This window comes from Cavia porcellus, unplaced genomic scaffold, assembly GCF_034190915.1.
Source record: "Cavia porcellus strain 051 isolate PalLab524CR breed Dunkin Hartley unplaced genomic scaffold, mCavPor4.1 scaffold_10, whole genome shotgun sequence".
NCBI classification, from domain to species: domain Eukaryota; kingdom Metazoa; phylum Chordata; class Mammalia; order Rodentia; family Caviidae; genus Cavia; species Cavia porcellus.
In genome coordinates, this window is record NW_026947493.1 from 78852997 (window position 1) to 78872837 (window position 19841).

Sequence of the window (19841 nt, forward strand, 5' to 3'; positions counted from 1 at the left end):
TGGGTTTTAGTCGTTGGGCCTTAATTACAGCACAAATTGTAGCAGTGAAACTTTTAGCAAGATTTTTAGTCTCTCAGGGTCTCAGTTTTCTTACTTATCAGGACAACAAGAGAGGCCACTTTATATGAGTTTTGATGAGGATTAAATGAGAATCCACGTAAACCACTTAGAATAGTCTGTAGTCAATTAGTACCATCATCCTCATTATTATGAGGCATAGGAGACAAAAAATTCAAATCAGATGAAAGATGACCAAAATAAAATAATCACAATACGTACTAAGTGGTTTCCCAAAGTTCCTTACCATTTCATGAGTCCCTTAATTTTAGTTTTAGTTTTGCATTTCTTTCTTTACAACCTAAGATAGTTCGCAAACATTGTGGAGTTTTTGCAGAGTCTGTTTGTCTACCACTGCATGCTCCCCTGCTCCTGAGAACTCAGGTCTGTGCCAAGGGCTGCCCCATCTGTAGCGACTAGTATGTCACAGAGGAAAATCCACCACGGGAGTCAGGAACAACAGTGATCTAAGTACGCAAACCCCAAAGCCAACTTTCGTAACCTCTTTGATAGAAACAAGACAAGAGGAAGAAAGTACAATAAACAAGTCTCGTCCTTCTCTTCCCAAATCTGTTTTTTATTGAAGAGTCTCATGGGGGAGAAATGAAAAAAATATGCTTTAATAAACTTTAAATTAGGAACACTTTTATGGTACGTTTCCTTGTCCAAGATCTCACTGGAGGAACTCTGGATCAGTCCAGGGTATATCAGAGAATACCAGAAACTGGAGGCCTTATAAATAGCAAACATTTCTTTCTCACAGCTCTGAGGCTAGTAGTTCCCCATCAAGAGCCCCGCAGATTCAGTGGTGGGAGGGGCAAATCCTTCAGTCTCTAATGAAGGCACTAACCCCCATGGCCTTTGGACACCCCCGTGGCCAAGCAGCTTTAACATGTGGACCTGTAAGGACACAGACACTGGCCCACAGTAACATACAGCCAGGTACCTGCCCCTCACCACAGCCCCCAGCTGCCCCCCGCTCCCAGCAGACAGCTCACTGAGAACCCACAGTTTCTGTGAAGGGCCCACTCCGGTTGGCTTCCTGTCACCAGCACCCCAGATGCATCTTTGCCACTTCCTGTCCTTGATTTTCATGCATCATTCCGAACGAGCTGCTCCTCTACCTCACCGGAGCTCACCCTGCACAGTAAGTCCCACCCGCTCCTGCCTGCAGATCTGCGTGCATTTAACTGTCTGCAATTTTTCCCCCATAACTACTCTGCCTCTTTTGACAGGCTCTTCCACATCAATGCACAAATTTACTCACGGCAAAAGATAAAGAAAAAATCCTTCCCACCTTTCTCTAGCTTCAATTCTTATCTTTTTCACCTTCTTAGAAGTTGCTATTCTCAAAGTTATCTACAATCCACATCTCTGGCTCTTCACTTTAACTCATTTTCGTCTTTAACTCATTCGAAGCAGGTCTCTGTGCCACTGAAACTCTCCGGGAGGAGACACCAGTGATCTCCATCTATATTTCTAAGTACAGTGGACTCCTCAGTTGTGATCTTGCCTGACCTGAAAGTAACATTTGACCTTGTTGACTGCTCCCTTTAGAAACACACAGGCACAGTTTTCACTCAGCATCAGACTCCGCGGTTCCCTGGCCTCCACCTGCTTCTCTAGCTGGGCCCCTTTGCTGGCTCCTCTTATCTCCCTGTTTCTTAAAACTGACGGATCAGCACCGTTCCTAGGACTTGATGCTCTTCTTTCCTTACACAGCTCCCCAAATGATCTTGTATTATCAGTCCTTCAGTAAATCTTTACCATAAGCTGACCTTGTTTGACTTTCAGATCTGTATATTCAAATACACGGTCCATATTTCTACTTGAGATGTCTCAAAGGCTTCTCCGTCAGTTTCCCGAGACTGGTCATAGCATGACAAAAATGCCCACACCACGAACATTGCTCATTCCTGACACCCAATTCCTAATCAGGGCACTTGAAGCTCACCATTTCTCAGTTTAAAACCTCATCTCCGAAGAATAGCCTTCCTCAGAGACCAAGATATAGTTAGCCCCTTTCTTCCCCTACAGGATCGGCTCCTGTTCTCCAGGTCTGCCTCTGGGAATCTGTACCACTTTCTGTGCTCCAGCCTCACACACAGAGTGTGCTAAACAGCTGTCTCCTACTTGGCAACTGAAACAGATGAATGAGCTGTATTTGGATTATGTGAGGAGGAGGAGGAAAGGGAGGAAGAAAAGATGAATGGACGTGAGAACGCAGGAAAGTTATCAGGAAAGAAGGGAGGCAAAAAGCAACTGAAAGGAACACAGCTAGAAAAACAGACTTTGAAAATCCTCGCAACAAAGACAATAATTTAAGGCAGCTAAGAGAATGGAATTCAATTAATAGAAATAGAAAATGTAGCAAAAAAAAAAAGAGTAAGAAAAGTATTTTGGCAAAACTCAGAAACACAAAAAAATTTAAAAATACATGAGGAAAGTTGGATGTATGATAGTCATACACAGAGGTGTTAAGAATGCCCAGGAAAGGGGCTGAGGATTAGCTCAGCGGCCTAAGCGCCTGCCTTGCAAGCACGTGGTCGTGGTACTGATAAAATAAAATATAAAATATAAACAAAAAATACCCAAGAAAATAAGGTTTCCCAGAATAGTTCTCCAGTTACTAACCCCATGACCTTAAACTGATCTCTTAGTCAGTGTCTCAGTCTCCTTATCTGTAAAATGGAATCAATAATAGCATCAGCCTCACAAAAGTGTTCCGAGGATTAAACTGGCTAGCAATGATAAAATCTGGGGAAATTATAGACTGTTAGCGGTTGTTAGTATTGGAGTTTTAATTGAGAGGGTTTCATGAGAGGCTGCCCTTGCCAAATGTGCTTAGCCAAACTTAACTTCCCTTTACAAATAATCCCTTTCTACATCAGACAGGATTACTTACACTCAAGAGAGAGAATATAGACCTAAACACACATCTTCAATTAATAGCACTCCTTAAAATTACTATTTCTGTGATTTTGTTCACCTTTGTCCTTCTGTCTTCTCTAATGTAGCAGAACCAAAAAGAGGCATAAAGATTAAAATTATATATATATATATATATATACATATTCAGATCAATATATGAATGCTGAATTTTCCTATTTTATATATATATATCCACATGTATTAACATCTAGATATGTTTACATATAAATCACTATTTTGTCCTATCTTATTACATAGGTCATGTATATAAGGTTTAATGAAAAGTTTAAAGCTTTTAAATTTATTACAAAGTCATACTACCATTAATCCCCTTCAAAATGCTCCCCCTGCTTTGAATATATTTATCCCATCATTCTTTCCACCTCCTGAAGCAATTCTGAACTCTCGTTCACGAATTTCTTACAGATTTCAATCACGAGGGCCATCCAGTGGGAAAGCAGGCTCACAAAAACAGTCTGGTGGGCCCTTGTCCACTTTTTACACTGAATCTGGCATCATACAACTCTTGGCTTTTCCTCAAAACCAACATGATCATGGAAGGTAAATATGCTTAAAGAACTCAGGACATTGAAATAGACACAACAGCACAGCTCTTGACTTTCACAAAAGAGGACCTCCAGAACTGCTTCACAAAGTGGCTACAGTGATGCCGCAAGTGTGTTACAAAGCGAGAGAAATTTGAAGGAGATTAGTGTCTTTTAGGATTTTGTTTAACTGAAACATTCACTGTATATTTCAGTCACACAACACATATATTTTGTATCCTATTTTGTATCTATTCCTAGGAAAAACTTTATCCCAAGTTAAATAGATTCTACTGTGGGATATAATGCTATGTATATTATTATATGTCTCACAGGATCACAGAGGCTGAAAAGTAACAATGTCTGAAATCAGGCAGCTATTAGTGAGAAAGCTAGTGTGATGGCTTAAAACGTGAGATCAAGAGAGCCACTGCTATAGATTCCAATTTGGGTACGAAGAGCTAAATTCCAGGAGCACTACGAGCTAATTAATGTCTGAGCTGCAGCATTCAGGGAGAATTAATTCAGCCTTATCTCTGCTTCTTTGTTCTACTTATTCCCCTCAGCCAATGAGAGAGCGCCACTTACAGTGAGGAGCGGACCCTGCTTTACCCAGCTCACTAATTCAGATGCCAACCTTTTCTGGAAACATTGTCACAAGAATGTTGAGAAACTATGTTTAGCCAGGTCTCTGCACATCCTTTGACCCAATCAGGTTGACTGGATGACTAGACACAGCCGCCCAAAGGCCTCACTCTGCCCCTGCTGCCGGGCAAGCGGATCATCTCCCCCATCTCTCACAGTATGTGGCTGGAGCAACATTCTGGGCTTTATCTTAGCTCCTGATCTCCAGTTTGGTGCATGACCTGGAGTTCTAGAACGCCTTCCTCAAGCAAACTTTATTTGTGTTTGATTTTCTGTGATTTACCAGAGAGCTGAATACCACTCATTCAAGTTAATGTCTACTATGTTAAGCCAGAACACTGGAAACAGGTGCCAGGGTCATTAGTCTGAAAGCTAAGCTTTTAATCTGTTTCTTCATGAAACTGAGAGACCTCTTCAGAAACTCCCTTAGCTTTCATAATAATAACAGGACAAGCCCAATGTCACAATCTTCTGACATAAAAGATAAGATGCATTGTTCTCTAATAGAAAGTGGAAAACTGTCATGATTAAAGATAAATCTTATTCATTGCATAAAAACAAATAAAACTCTAATGCTTAACAATTTTTTGAAAAGCTTAAGTAAGCAATGTGGCAATCCCCTTAGTCTTTACAGAAAACATAGAAGATAAAATATATCAAGCATCTCTGGAGAAAATTCAGGGAAAACTTGTCTTGATGTATTAGCTTAATAACCCTAATGATGTTAAAAATTAGTTAATGCTGTCTCGATCCCATGAAGTCTTCCAAGTCCCATGCTGGGTCTGCTGACAGGAAATCGTAAAGGGAAATCACCCTGTTTCCTTCCGCCAGGCTTGTCGGGAACTGCTAACTTTGCTGGAGGCAATCATGTCTCTGTGTTGGTTAAACTCCAAACCTGTGTGGGTGCTACCAGAATAGGAGTTCATTACAGAAAGACAAGGTGAATCAGCCTCTTTTCTCAAAGAGTTTCTACATGGTTAGAAAGACACGCAAGTAAAGAAATAACTTCAACAGATTTAATTACATGAGTAATAGAAAAATAACAGCAGAGAGAGCGAAGGTCATGAATGCTAAAAAAAAAAAAATCAATGGTTCAAAAAAATTCATAAGATAGGCCATGACCCTTGAACAACGTATTGATATTTGCTTAAAAGTTCCATCATTTATTATCAAGGTTAATGCATTTTAATTATTGAAACATTGGAAAGCACAGAATAAAACAGTACCCGCAATCTAATACCACCACCTAGAGTTTAAAATTTTTCATTATTTTCCATCTACTTACTTTTTTATGTGTTTAAACAAACACTGCATGTTATGCCAGGCCCCCCCCCTTTTTTTTTGACAACACATGTAATGAGCATTTTAAATAATGTAGTGAGTTTAAAATATCTTAGCTCACTATAAATCTTTTTACAAACATTATTTTTATGGAGCCCCCCTATTAAATTCCCTTTCATAATGTGACAGTTTTCCTTATCCGCATATTCTCTGGGGATACGTCCCAAGTCTCTCGGTGGCAGATGCCTGCCTACCCAGGGATAGTGCTAAACCTTCTAAAGAAGGTTTCTGCGTACATCTTTGCCTTCCCTTGAAATGAGAATTTAGTATAGAAAAGGTAGATAAAAATGTGTGATTTTTTAATTGAATGATTTTAAATGAGTAATCAACTTTCAACACATGCCTAATAAGACAGGAATTTTATTCCTCTGGAAAAGAGTGTACAAAGGTATACAATATGAGTACAGGAGAGGGGTCCTGAAACCTGCAGACATTGTCTGGCTACTCCACCAAGAGAAGTCAGAGGCGATGGGATTTGATAGGGGCCGAGGGGAGGGGAAAACCCAAAGAAATAACATCGTGAATACGCTTTTATGTCCTGATCAGTAACTTATCTTTTATCCCGAAGGCAATGGAAATTCAATAAATGTTTGCTCAGTGTAATTGATTTACCCACTTAGGAAGAGTTTGCTTCCTTAAATAAATAAGACCAGTAATAAAATATCTACCAAGGTCCCAGCTGAAAATATTCTTTCTTCCGGAAGTATTCCTTATCTTCATGGATGAAATTAGAGGAAACCCTCCCATCCAATTCACTCAGGATTTCTAATTATTTGACTAATTGAAAAAAAAAACTTATATCCACAAGCACATTTTATGTGATGTCGACATATTAGAAATTAGTTCATTTGAAAACCAAACCAATGCTCTAGTTGCAACATTATGTTACAGCCGGAGGCCAGAGTCTACTTCCTGCTCTTTGGCATAAACCACACCCACAATCTCTAATGTGATGCCCATTTTTTTTTTAAGCCAAAGCACCTAAAAAGCAGCCTTCACCAGAATATAGCATCAAAAACCCTTACAAATGTTACATCTTTATGAAGTTTTCAGCTTTCAACTTTCCTATCATTAAATCTATTGCTAGTAGTCCTTTTTGAATAATTCATCCTCTCAGATTTTTCTTAAAACCGACTTCCTCTGAGATTTCATTGTAAAAATAAATTGCGTGTCATGTCATATTTGTGTGCTCACTTTTAGAGTGTTGAGGAGTCACAATAAGCAGTGACAGTGGCTTAATCAGGTTTGCAAAGTCTTCCAATCAGCTCTTGAGAGGACATCTTGAGTAAACGGGGGCCAGGAAACTGAAAGGCAAGTGTGCTGTGCCCCTCGGCCGGATTTGCAGCCACAGTGGATGAGCTTGGTAAACCAGGCAGGACCCAGGCAGTTCACTCAGGAAGCTGCCAATAGGTCTTCTCCAGCTTCCAAAGCCCTTTTTCTCAAACCCTATTTGCTGCCTGTGCTAATACATTAATGAGGTACATGAGCAGTCTCCCTTGATAAATCTATTTCTGGTATAATTTTGTGAACAGCATATAAAGAATTCATTGTACCTTCATCTTACTGTTGATAAAGCCAAGAACTGGAATGGATTCCACATGGATTTTTAAAAATATTTATTTTCAAATTGATAATGACTTTTATGTGTATCTGATTACCACCTTGTGGGAGTTTTCCCACGTGTACTTTAATCATTTAAACTGAATTGCAATAAATGTTTATAAAGTACAGATTTTCATGGTTAGGCAACTTAATATTATTTTTAGGGAAAGATATGTAATGATCACAAAAGATAACGCAGAAAATGTTTTAGGACAATTGAGACCAGACAGCCTGTGCAAGCTGCTCTGCCTCTGCTCCTGCACATGAGAATCTCCACATCCTCTGCTGTGATTCCAAAGAAGTAACTCAATTAATCTATCCTAATCTGGAGGCTACAAGGTCTGGCCCACGGGAGGCACATTCGGATGACTGGCAGATGAAAGCAGACAATGTGGCCAGGAAATTTCGATTCCTAGTCTAAACCTGTCTCTCAGCAGTGGTGTGAACAGGGACTGTCCCCAAATAGCTCTGGAGCCTTTGGCACTGCCTGCTTGAGAGAGAAAGAGAGAGACCCACTCTCGGCCTCTCCTCTCCACCGCATCTGGTTTAGGTTACTTGATTCAGCTTCCTTGGGGACATCAAGAGTGCAGATTGGTTCTCTTTACCCCACCCACCCCCTTCCAGATGCCAGCAGGACCCAAATTAATACAACCACCAAGTATAGGTTTATCAAGACTAGAAGTATATTGCTGTTATTTATTCAGAGATCCGCAAAAGGGCTTTTTTTTTTTTTTTTTTTTCTACCTGAAGTATGTTGCATTTAGGTATATCAATGAGCCTACTGGAAAGAATATTTAGGACCTTTAAATACAACTCGAAAAAGAATTCCACTGTGCTAACTAGATCATGTGATCTACCCCATGACCCAGAAGTCTCACTACTTCAATTCTATCATTTAGTGACACCAACCTGTGTGTTTCATGAAACGTCACAGAATCACAGACTTAACGGTTCAGGAAAGCAACGCAGTCCCCTAACAAAGGAAAACCACCAACTTACTGAGATGTAAAAATAAAAAAAAAAAAAAAAAGACTAGGCGTAGAGATAGTTGGTCTTTAATTTTTTTTTAAGATACTAAAACTCTGGAAATTCATTTAAATTCTCTTTATTTACCAAGATCAAATCATATTTTTGCTTAAATTGTCTACATAATATGGAGGTCAAACGAGATGAAACTGAAGGTTTTGTTCTTTGATTGTTTTTAATTTTCCCATCATTCCTGAAAGTATTTTAATATCAAGACAATACACGGAGTTGATGGAACAAAACCCGATTTCATCTGCTATTTCAAAAAATATTTTAATACCTTTTCTTTGGATGGAGTATATCAGATATTAAACTGATACCACACATGATCTACACCCGCAGGCTGAGCAGGATTGAAGCTGCATTTTGAATTGACCATTGGGGGCCAGTTTTTATCTTTGATGGATGTGCAAGGATGCTGTTAGCTACCTTGTTTGAAATAGCAAACCTTTAGAGACAAACTTAGTTGTACTCAGGAGACAGATTTTATGATGCATATGAGATAGAATGTCCCAATTACAAGAATAAACCAGATCTATATCTGCATCTTCTGGACAGAATGTATTATTTATATTTTAGTGATTTTTAAAGCAATTTCAACAGACATATAAAAGTAATGATCTAATATTTTAAAGTATCTGTGTAGCGCAGTTATATGTGTATGAATAAAAAAGAATCTGGAAAAAAAACAACTCAGTTGCCGTAGTTTGAAAAAGGTGGGAATGGAAATTAATAGAGATGTGTTTATCTTTTCATTTTTTCATTCCTTTTTAAGTTGTAATATATATATATATATATATATATATATATATATATATATATATAATTAAAATGAAAATAAGAGTTAGCTAAAAGTTCCTGAGACTTCAGTGTTCACCAGACAATTCTGAAAAGCTTTATCCTGTTAAGAGTCATAATAAACAGTCAAGAGGCAATAGATGTTGGCTATTACATTGCATTAGATACATTTCTACAGTATTTAGGCATGTTAATTCACTGAAAGCTCACAATTTCTGTGAGATAACTTCATTATCTTACCCACTAAACTTCTGCGAAAATTTAGGGACATGAGAAGTCAAACCTGCACAGCTCCTAGGTGGTCAAGCTGGCATCCAAAGTGTTAGTTTACTTAAGGACCCACACAATTAACCCCAAAACACTACATGCACTTTGCTCATGAAATGCCAATCATTCAGGAATGGGTCCACATAAAACAGGCTAAAGCTGTGCAAGTTCTTATTCATAAATTATATAAGCTGAATTATTTAAAAAGCTTCAACAACATTTTAACTAAGCTAAAATAACTTTGCTTTGGGAAGCAAACAACCCACAAAGAGTTTTTCAAATCGCTTTTGGGTAAGTTCCTACCAAGACTTAGGAATTTATAGATTTAGTTCTATTGAAGATAAAACAGCCAATAACTGTCTTTTAAATATTCAGTCAAAGAAATACTTCAGTTTCTAAGATGTCCTAAGGAAAATTCCAAAACCATGACGTAAAGAAAGGTCAAGGCATTTTATCTGCTGTGAAGGATGTTAATCTGACTTAGTAAAGTCAAAGAGGAATAAAAGAGATCAAAACATCTTGAAGATGTGCTTTGTAATATCAGATGCTTTTGTACCACAATAGACATGTCTATGAAGAAATAGCCATTGTTAAACCATCTAGACTTTGTACTCAATAAGAACATGTTAGAACACGCTGAGGTGACTTCAGGATTTTCCCTCCTCAAGTTCCTCCTGTTTCATCATTAATCAGCATTAATCAAGCGAAGACTGAGTTCTGACCCAAGAAAGATTCTAATTTTGCTGTTCGTACTTTCTAGAGAATCCCATAACCACGGCAAAAAGAGATCTCTGTGCTCAAGGTAAAGTCAGTATTCAAATTGCATGCAATTACCAAAAAACAGGAACACTTCCTTCTGTCTTCCAGCATAAGGTTCATAATTTGCATCCTAATTCACTCAGCCAAGTTTATGAGCTTATCTCCAGGGCATCTGCAAAAGATCAATACAAATTACTCTTGCTTCTAACTTTCATTTTTGTTTGTATTTTGCTAGCAAAGATAAAGCACTACACATTGCGTTATCTGGGAAATTCCTAAAGTTGGTAAAACAGATTCTATAATACCTTACACATAAGAAGTAAAATGAATATATAAAATTGTAACTCACGACCAAATTATTAATTTGAAATTTTCAATTGGATACGTGACAAGAAATGAAGGGGATTCTGTGTACTTAGTTCTACTTAAAACAACGACAAAAAAGAATTCATTCAAGAGACCTAATGGAATGACCAAGTAAAAGCTGACAGAGGAATAACAATTGAAAAGAAGAATGAGCCCATTTATGTGTTCTCTCCTTCCCTGGGTTCCTCTATTCTGGGTCACAAGACAAAAGGCCATTTGCTATAGGTAAAAATATGAGTGAAAGATTCATATGTAAATACATCACTTCAAGATCACAGCTTGCTTCACCTATACCAAGAATGAGAGCTCAGGACTGCCAGACTGTATCTGAAGCCAAACACAAGGAAGAAATACACTGGGAAACACTGTAGTTTCAGGATGATGAAGTCTATCCATGGTTCTTCCATGTTGGGAACCACTGTACTGAACAGATGAAAAAAATAAACAAAAGCTACTTTTACAGTTTTAGCTATGACCGAACAGAAAATGACTGCTAAGTCTGTGACTCTCCCCTAACTTCTAAAGCTCAGAAACAACCACCACCTAGTTGCTAGACATTCCAACCAGAATCCCATGGTAGCTAAGTCCAAATTGGATGGATTATTTAAGACTGATTCTTCATAATATCTGAACCTGCATCCTAGGTTGTAAGGAGGCCAGTGCACTGGTAAAGTGCTTGGTACAATATCAGAATGAAGATTTTGGTAAATAAGTTTTACATTGCCATCATCATCATTAATAGCACAATATTCAAAGTAATTATATCTAATCTGTTAGGAATGATGCCAGTTCAGCTCTTCACCATGCCCTAAACCCTGATACCCCTCCTGCATTTGCTTTCTTGGTAAACTGAAGTACAATACACTTCTTCTAATCAGAATCCTGCAGGTTATCTTCTCAATCACTTTCTGTCCTGTCCAAACTACCTATCCCAGTGGGGTTTTCTCTTGTCAAAATCCCATTTGCCATGTTCTGTCACACTTCTGCCATTTTATCAAATGCAGATCTCTGTTTTTAAGCTAGCCTCTGCCTGAAACCCTGCTCCCAACTTATTTATTGGCACTTCCTGCTGTTAAAAACTCTCTGTAGCACATGACTTCTAGAAAGAATTGCATAACAACTTTCTCCAAATGGGAGGCATTATTTCTCCTTCTCTATGTTCTTTCTTACATGACCTGCTTCCAACGCAGCAATTGCCGTAGTACACTAGAGCAGTGAGCTTCTTGCCTGTGCCTGTGACAGGTCGTCAGAGCCTGTGTCTTATTTAGCTCAAGGAACGTGTGGTCCACCCGTGGTCCTCCCATGTAGAGAGACTAGGGGTAGAGACCACAGTTGCCAAAGTTCTTAATGTTCCTGTTCAATTCACAGTGTGCTTTCCCCAAACTCAGCTCTTACATTTTATAGTTTTCTAATCACAAATGCCACATAAATCTGTGTTTATGAGAAAATATCAATCTTTCCAAGCGTTGCTGCTAGGCTCTACACATTCTGAGAGAACACGCCTAAAAACCTTGCTTTAGTTGCCACTGATTTATAGGCAAAAAGAAAGAAAGCCTCAGAAGAAGTCTTTCCTCATCTATCTCGAACTTCTTGGCATTTGACAAAATTAAGTTACAGAGTTTAACCAGAGGGGAAAATATTTCTAAATTGGATCTATTTGCGATATGCTGGTTTAAAATTCAGAACGGCCAGCGTATTCTGTTTACTCCCTGGGCGTCTGCTGCATCTGCCAACTGGTGGCTGAGAATTAGAGCAGACTTAACTAATTAGGAGGGTCCCCATCTGGTGGCTGCACTGCATCCTAAGTGCGGAGATTCGAACCAGAGCTCCTGCGGCTTGCAGGGGAGGAGGCTGGCTCTCTCTGGCTGGCCTCCTGGCTATTGTCCTGCTGAGCTGAATGCAGCCCAGATGGAAAGCGTCCCTGGATGTGATGGCCTCCCTCCTAAGCTCCCCTCGGGATGAATCATTTTTGCCGCAGGAGTTTCCATTGTCTCTCAAAATAACTTTTTTCGCATGTTTTTGTCTCTGTGGGCCTCAACCTATGACCAGGACTACTTCATGGAGAAATCAAACAGCATCTAAAACGAATCCATGAGTTGATAAAAACACAATGCTATTTTTCCTAGGATGAAAGCTCGAAGAAAGAATTAAAGGAAAATACCCCAGTTTAGATAAGTTTTTCATAGTTTTCATTTAGTCACTGTGTGCAAAGCTTTAAAACAAAGCAAACTCCTGAAAGAACCATACAGCAGTTACAATCACAGATATGAGATGATATTTTAATTGCTATTTCATAAAATCATAAGGATTAGAGTTACATGCAAGGTACTTAGCACCAGTACCTGACACCAACATTTTTAAAAACTGCTACTCCTGAAAAGAAGTAAATCACTATGGGCAACAAAGGCCTAAGAAGTTTTAAAGGATTGTAATATATATATATATATATATATATATATATATATATATATATTTTTTTTTTTTTTCTTTTAACTAATACATTAAAACATAAAAAGTTTGCATACAAATGAGGCACTGTAATTTGCAATCTTCTCAAACATAATACACATTACAACAGGTTCTTGTTTTGAAGCTCAGTTATGTCATTAAATATTTTAATTTTCTCTTAGAAGCATTCTGATTTTGTTGCACACATTCTAGTCTGTATTAAAAGATGATTAATAGCGTAATATGTGATAGAAGACAGCAAGTATGGAATTAATATATTATTAAGAGAAACAGATTACTGTATTCATTTGCCATCTTTTTGTCTATTTTCCATTGTTAACTTTCCCTTTTCCAGACCATAAGTGATAGCAAATTTGTAACGAATTTACTTGGAAGATGCTGAGGAATTACTTCACATCTGGGACCCTAAAGTTCATGGCAGGCAGGGTAGGAGCCGAGACGGGGAGAGACCCATTGGATGAGGCCTGCTGTGGGAGCTCACTGAAACCTGAAGTTCCTAGAAGGGTTAAAGCCTTGAAGTGACATTTTAGTGGATATTTTCAGCAGCATGGAAGACAACAGCTCTGAAGAAGTCATCAGGATGAGTTTTCTGCAACCCAGGCACTAGCTGAAGCAAGATGATCTTGAACTAGGGTAGTAATGATTTAAACAGAGTAGCTAAAGTGGATACCCAAGAACACAAATTAGGGAGGCTCTGATTTTCCAAAACTTCAGCCACTGGCTATGCATGGGATGGTGTGCATAGTGCAAGCATGAATCTATAAGTATAAAGCTAGGGAGGAAGAAATGTGAGACTCACCATGGCCAGGCAGGCCACCAGACAGGCCACACAGGGCCTCAGGAGAAAGCTCCTGAATCCACAGAGAGGCAAACACCCAGAGGAGCCCGGTGACACCTCAGCTGGGACCCTAAGGTTCCCTTATTAAATTTCTTCAGGACAAAGAAGTTTAGTTACATAGGACTGGCTAGTGTGAATAATTTCAGCAAGCGCTAAGCCAGAGGAGTGATCTCCAGTTCTGAATTGTCTAAGGCAGAGAGAAAGTAAGGGTTTCGACTGCTCCGTGGCACCAAAGCTGTTGCCCCAGCAGAGTCCTTGCCACCTGCAGGAGCTGGCCAGTGAGGCTCTCTCCCTCACCAGATTCCAGTCGGGGTCCTCTCCACCCTTCTGAGACCAGTCCTCAGCCTTCGTCTGTAGGCTGGAACTAAATCCTAATGTTGTTTCTAATAGCCGGAGGCTGCATCTACAGTGGCTTTACTTTCTCTCACACATCTGGCTAAGAAAATTCACCACTTCTGAAAAGATTTGCTGTTTGTTCCAACTAAGCACTGAGGACGGCCCTGTCTCTCAGTTTCTGTGCGAGGGCAAGAATGTAACGCTGCCCAATGCTAGTCAGCAGACACAGATGAGCTCCCTACCAACTTTTGGAAGGTTTCTTTTCCTTCATTTTGTTGAGCATCTTTTGACACTTGAATCTAATCAACAAACTAGCAATGTGTTCTAAAAGCAAATACTGGAATGTGAGTGTTGTGTAATGATCCAGCCTCAAACAGCCGCCACGTACTTCAGCACATACGTAAATGTATGGGGCATCATTTACAAGACCAATCACGGTCCATGCTTGCAGTCACTTCATCCATCTAGGTAACACCTATATAATGCAAGTTAGAGATGCAATCATGACTGGGTTTGTAATGGAGAATTTGTCATATCCATTTTACTCCATGCAACACATCTGAAACACTTTGAGAAGTTGGACTGAAAGGTGCAATCAGTCATTCTTTACTCAAATCCTCCATTCCCATGCTCATAAATTTAGACACAAGTTACTTATTAGAGTCGCTTTTAGAACGAAGCAGAAAAACATAAAGGACAAAAAGAGGAATAGCATACGACAGAGTCACAAACTGACTTTGAGTATTACCAGATCAGATGGATCATGCTAAGTCTAATCCTACCTAACGAACTGTGCCCCCAAGAAGTACATGATTTAATAGCAGAGACACAACTTATCAAAAGATAAAAATCACATCTATATGAGCACATGAGGAAAGACTTCTAGATCTTCTTAGTAAGTTTTAAACAAAGAACAACCTTACAATACATAGATTCATGCAACAATATGTATTGTTTGTTTGTGTGCCTGGCATTGTTTTCGAGGTTGGGAAATTAATGGGAAAACAAAGGAATCTCTCAAGGACAAAGCTTGGTCTGTAGAACATGCATTGCTTGAAGCCCAGGCAAAGGAGCAGCTTGAGCAAGGGTCAGCTTTCCACTGAATAATCAAGGGAATGCAAGACAAAATTAAATGCTTTGCAATGATATTTAAAATACCTTGCAGCAAAGGTAACCAGACTTGAATATTTTGTTAGGATAACTGTAACTCACTGGATACAGTTACAATTGATTAAATAAAATGAGTAGGCAATGCACCACAAGATTTAACATACTTTGCGATGCTACAAGCAGGGTACAATCAGGTTTTAAAAAATAGAACAGAGACCTTGTCCAAACTCCCAAGTCTGTTCACAGGCACCTCAGCCCCTTCTACTTCAGCTCCCAGGCTCGCAGCTCTCCTGGAGCAAACCAGGTGTTTGTATGGATTGCTGGTGTTTACAGAGGGGATGTTGCCCATTGAGCTCATCGGGTTTTTCCATTCTCAATTACAAATTGCCATCCATGTTTAAGGAAGCAAACCCATCATAAACCTGACACAGCACATGCATAATCGCTGGAATTGCAGAATACCTTTTTAACAATACTCTAAAGATATTGTAGTTGTGATCTGCTTTTGTCCTTATACATGCAAGATTTTTTAAAATTCCAAATATTTTTCAAAATACAGAATGAAATTAGACAGACTCACATCCAACTGCCATTTTGTAGGTCGAAAAACAGATGATTTCATATCTTACAACCTGAAATACAACCTACAAAATGTCAGGAGTAATGTCACAAATGCAAATAAGAGGCATACATCACACTCCCAGGTAAGAAAATAAAACCCTACCAGTAGGATCGTTGAAGCCTCCAGGGTGAGTGCTGAAAATCCTGACCTGTGCTCACCTTCTGGAAGTCAGTCCTTCCTCCCCTCCCAGCACCGGAGCACTGTCACAGGTAGCACTGCCTGAAGGACATCCTATCTGAGGAGACTTTCTTCACTCCTTACTCTGAGAGCCATCGGAACCATTCTTGTCCCCATCTCCCTGAGTGCTTACATATGAGTTCCTCTGAGAAACACCAAAGGACAGGACGGAGGTGCTGATGTAGACTGCACACATCTCTACAGAGGGCCTGGGATTTTACAGTGTGGCTGTTATAATTTATACTCTTACCAGCAATTAAAACTCCACACAGGTGTGCCAGACCACTGTATTATCTCCAATCTGAAGGGAACAACATGATCTACTGTTGTGGATTTAGCCTGCATTTTCCTGGTGATCAGCAAAATAATTTTTAGGTATGAATAGTAAAGTTTCTAAACATCATCATGGGTTATGTATGGACTGTAGGCTTCTGGATTACCTGGGCATGTCTGAAAGCTACTGATAAAGAAGCATCCCTTGAAATCTGTTTGAATGAAAACTCTAGGAATCTTTGGGAAGATAGACAGTTCTTGTGTACACACTTAGAATACAGTCATTTGAATAACAACTAAGGACAGGAAGTGGGTGTCTAGGAGGGAATCTCATATAGTCTAGCTTTTTCTCCTCTTAATAAGTTTCATGGACTGGTGCATGAATCAGAGAGAGAGACAGAGGAGGTTAGGAAAAAAGAGAGGAAGAGAGAAAGAAGGAGAGAGAACGTAGAAGTGTTTGGTTTAGCTTTTTAAATGTCATTGGATTAAATCCCTGACTCTGGAAGCGGAGGGCCACAGAGGGCTGACATCCCTGACTGTGTTACCTGACAGTGGCCTGGCTTCCACTGGCTTCTCCTGCTCTCCGGCTTTGAACTTGGCTGGAGTCTGGAGGACTCTGGCCTTCAGTGTCCTGTGGGCACGTCTGGTATGGAGGGCAGCAATTGCCAGGCCCACCCCAGAGCTTCAAGCAAGATTCCTTGCACAGTACATCTGTTCCAGATGTGAGATCAGCTTGGCTTTTCCTCAGACCACTCTTCTATCTGCGTCAACTTCTTTCTTTCCACAGCTTCCCACGATTAAAATAAGAGCTGTATCAAAACATGACACTGTTCTCCACTTGTAGGCACAGCTTTGTTTTGTGCATCACTTAAAAAAAAAATCCAAGAGTAATGATCTAGCCCCTTAGACATACAAGATATATATAAAAAGGGAAAATATTGAGCCTTATGTTCTCAGAAGACTTGATATAATTTTTAATTTAGGTTCTAAATAAGCAAAGCAGTTAGATCTCCTTGCATACAATGAAAAATTTCAAGAGGTTCAGAAGATAAAGTAAAGGAAGAAAACAACGGGAAAAATAGGACAACATTTTGCTTACATTTGCAGTTATTCGTCTTATTTTACATGTAAATTCCTCCTCCCTTAAACAAACTGTAATATTTTTTTTTTCAGTTCGGTCCTTTGCATCTTGAGACACCACATCACACCCCAGGTCCCCAGTGGGTATTTGGAACAATGATGCCAATCGCCCCTTGGGAGTCTAAATAACTATGCAGGTATCTTGGAGAAGTAACTCCTAGCCTTCCAGAGTTGCCTAAAAAAAAGATTGCAATTAAGAAAATAAATAATTCAGCGAATTACTTTTCTCCAGAAGAAACTTCATTTTTAAAAGAAGATGATCACTTTTAAATTTAAAAATCTGTGAGAACTCTTACATATTTAAAGGGTGTTTTGGATGCAGTTAGAAGCCAAACAATCATCACCGTTTTGGCTTGACCAGTGGGTTCCTTGGCACTGCTCGCAGCCCTGCTAACCCCTGGGTGTCTCTCCTCTGTGACATTGGGGGTAAGATTTTGTAAATCCGCATTTTTCAGGTTCCCCTGCCAGCTTGCCTCACAGTTCATCCTAAAGAAGAGCCCAGCTGGTCAGCAGGCACGGATAAGCCAGCGCTATGCCCTCTCCTCTCCCCATCTCCCACCGTCCTTTCTGTCTTGTTGCTTCTAGAAGCAGCTCTGGAAGCTTCAGCATGGTGCCCTGACTCAGGACCTCTGAGGGTGCCGCGGCTCTGGGCCTTGCTATGTCATCTCTTTCCTCTTTTCTCTCGCTCCCCTCGCTCTGCCTGCCACTGTCACTGCCTTATCTCACTTCCCTCTTCTTCTGAGCTTTCAACACTGAGGTCACTAGTTCTCTCCATTAAATCCTCTCCTGTAAGCACTTGGTGACTGATGGTTTTCTAACTGGATCTCGGTGAGTCGTTTGTCTATTCATCAATGTTTACTATCTCATCAGGACTGAGGAAACCCAAAAACATCCCTCTAGAAAAGTTTGTGAAAGTCCCCTGGCCATATGCATATGCGTACTGCACATACACAGGTTAAGAAATATCCTGAGAAACATATTCTAGGGTAACTCCTTTTATATAAAAGGTACATTAACACACACGCACCCACATGCACACTGTCATGGATTGAAAACTGATGAACCAAATCAGCATGGTGCATGGTGCTGAGCATGGATGGCCCACCTGAGGACAGTCGCCAACATAAAAAGGAGACCTGCAGAGGAAGAGAGAGAACTGCGGGTTCTCCTAAGTGGCGCTGTTGTTTGGAGCTATCAGGTCTCCTGGAGGAGCTTGTCGCGCTGGCTGTCCTACTAGAAACTCAGCTGTTCTCATCTGAGGAGCTCAGGATCTTGTTGTCACTGAGTGGCTGTGGTTCACTTTAGGGGAGCTCTGGTCCTCACTTTGTGCATTGCTTCCTGGCTCTGGAGGGGAAGATGTGTGCTGTTCAGTCTCTGGGAGAAGCTTCCTGATACCAACTCACTCAGCTGTGTTCCTAATTGGAGGAGCTCGAGACCTCGATGTTACTGAGGGTGGCTGTGGTGCTTTTCAGGGGAGCCCTAGTCCTTACTTTGAGCATCGCTTCCTGGCTCCTGTGCAGATCCCTCAGCCGCTGGCACAGATCCTTCACCCCACTGGCACAGACTTTCTAGCTTCCACCACTGACCTTGGGGCCTTCCCAGCACTGATCCATGAAACAGACTTGCATGAGTCATTGTTGTGGGCTCTAGACCTCCAGCTGGACTTGTGGGAGGCACTGTCATGGCTCTAGGTCTTCAGCTGAACTCATGCAGGACACTGCCATGAGATCCAGACCCTTGGCTGGATTCTCTAGGTCTTTAGTGCTGTGGACAGATTTCCTGCACTTCTTTATATCTGCCTCCTTGGGGTGACCCTTATAAATAATACTATAAATTCTGTGTCCTGTAGTGTCTTGTTCTCCGTGAAAACCTGACAACAACACATACACAGGTACACATGTCTCTAGGAATCATCACACTAAATAACTTCACCCCATGGTTCAGAACTCCAACACTTTTTAACTTTAAATTTTATTTATTTAATTATTTACCTATTTTTGTTTTTTGAAATAGCATCTTACTATGTATTCCAGTACGTAGTAACTTAAACTCACTAAGTACCCTGAGCTGAATTTACAGCAGTTCTCCTGTCTCAGCCTCCTACGAGCTGGGATTACAGGCATGCACCACAACATCTGGCCTCTGAATTATATATAGAACAGTATAATTTTGATCAAGCCACTTCTATTTTGAAAAAATTCTAAATATTTGCAGAGCACGTGAATATTTGGTAAAATAGTTCCTATTTAATAATTTTCATATTAATTGGATATAATATGTAATGTAACAAATTGGAGGCAAAAATATCACATATAAAATAACAAGACAAAATATGTCTGCATAATAAACTTAATAAACATTTAATGAGTTAATAATTTTGAGACTATAAGTCAACTTATAGTTATATTATGTGTCACATTATGTGTCACATTTTTATTTCTTATGCTAAAGTATAAAATCCCATAATTGTAATAAATTCTAATATAAAAGATATCCTTGAATCCATTACTCTGACACTAACTGAATTTAGATGATAAAT

The 19841-nt window shown here is 39.8% G+C and overlaps 1 pseudogene; it reads right to left on the bottom strand.

Annotated features, from left to right (window-relative positions):
* Positions 1-8324: 8324 nt before the first annotated feature.
* Positions 8325-8502, bottom strand: LOC111754699 (U2 spliceosomal RNA; annotated as a pseudogene).
* Positions 8503-19841: the final 11339 nt, after the last annotated feature.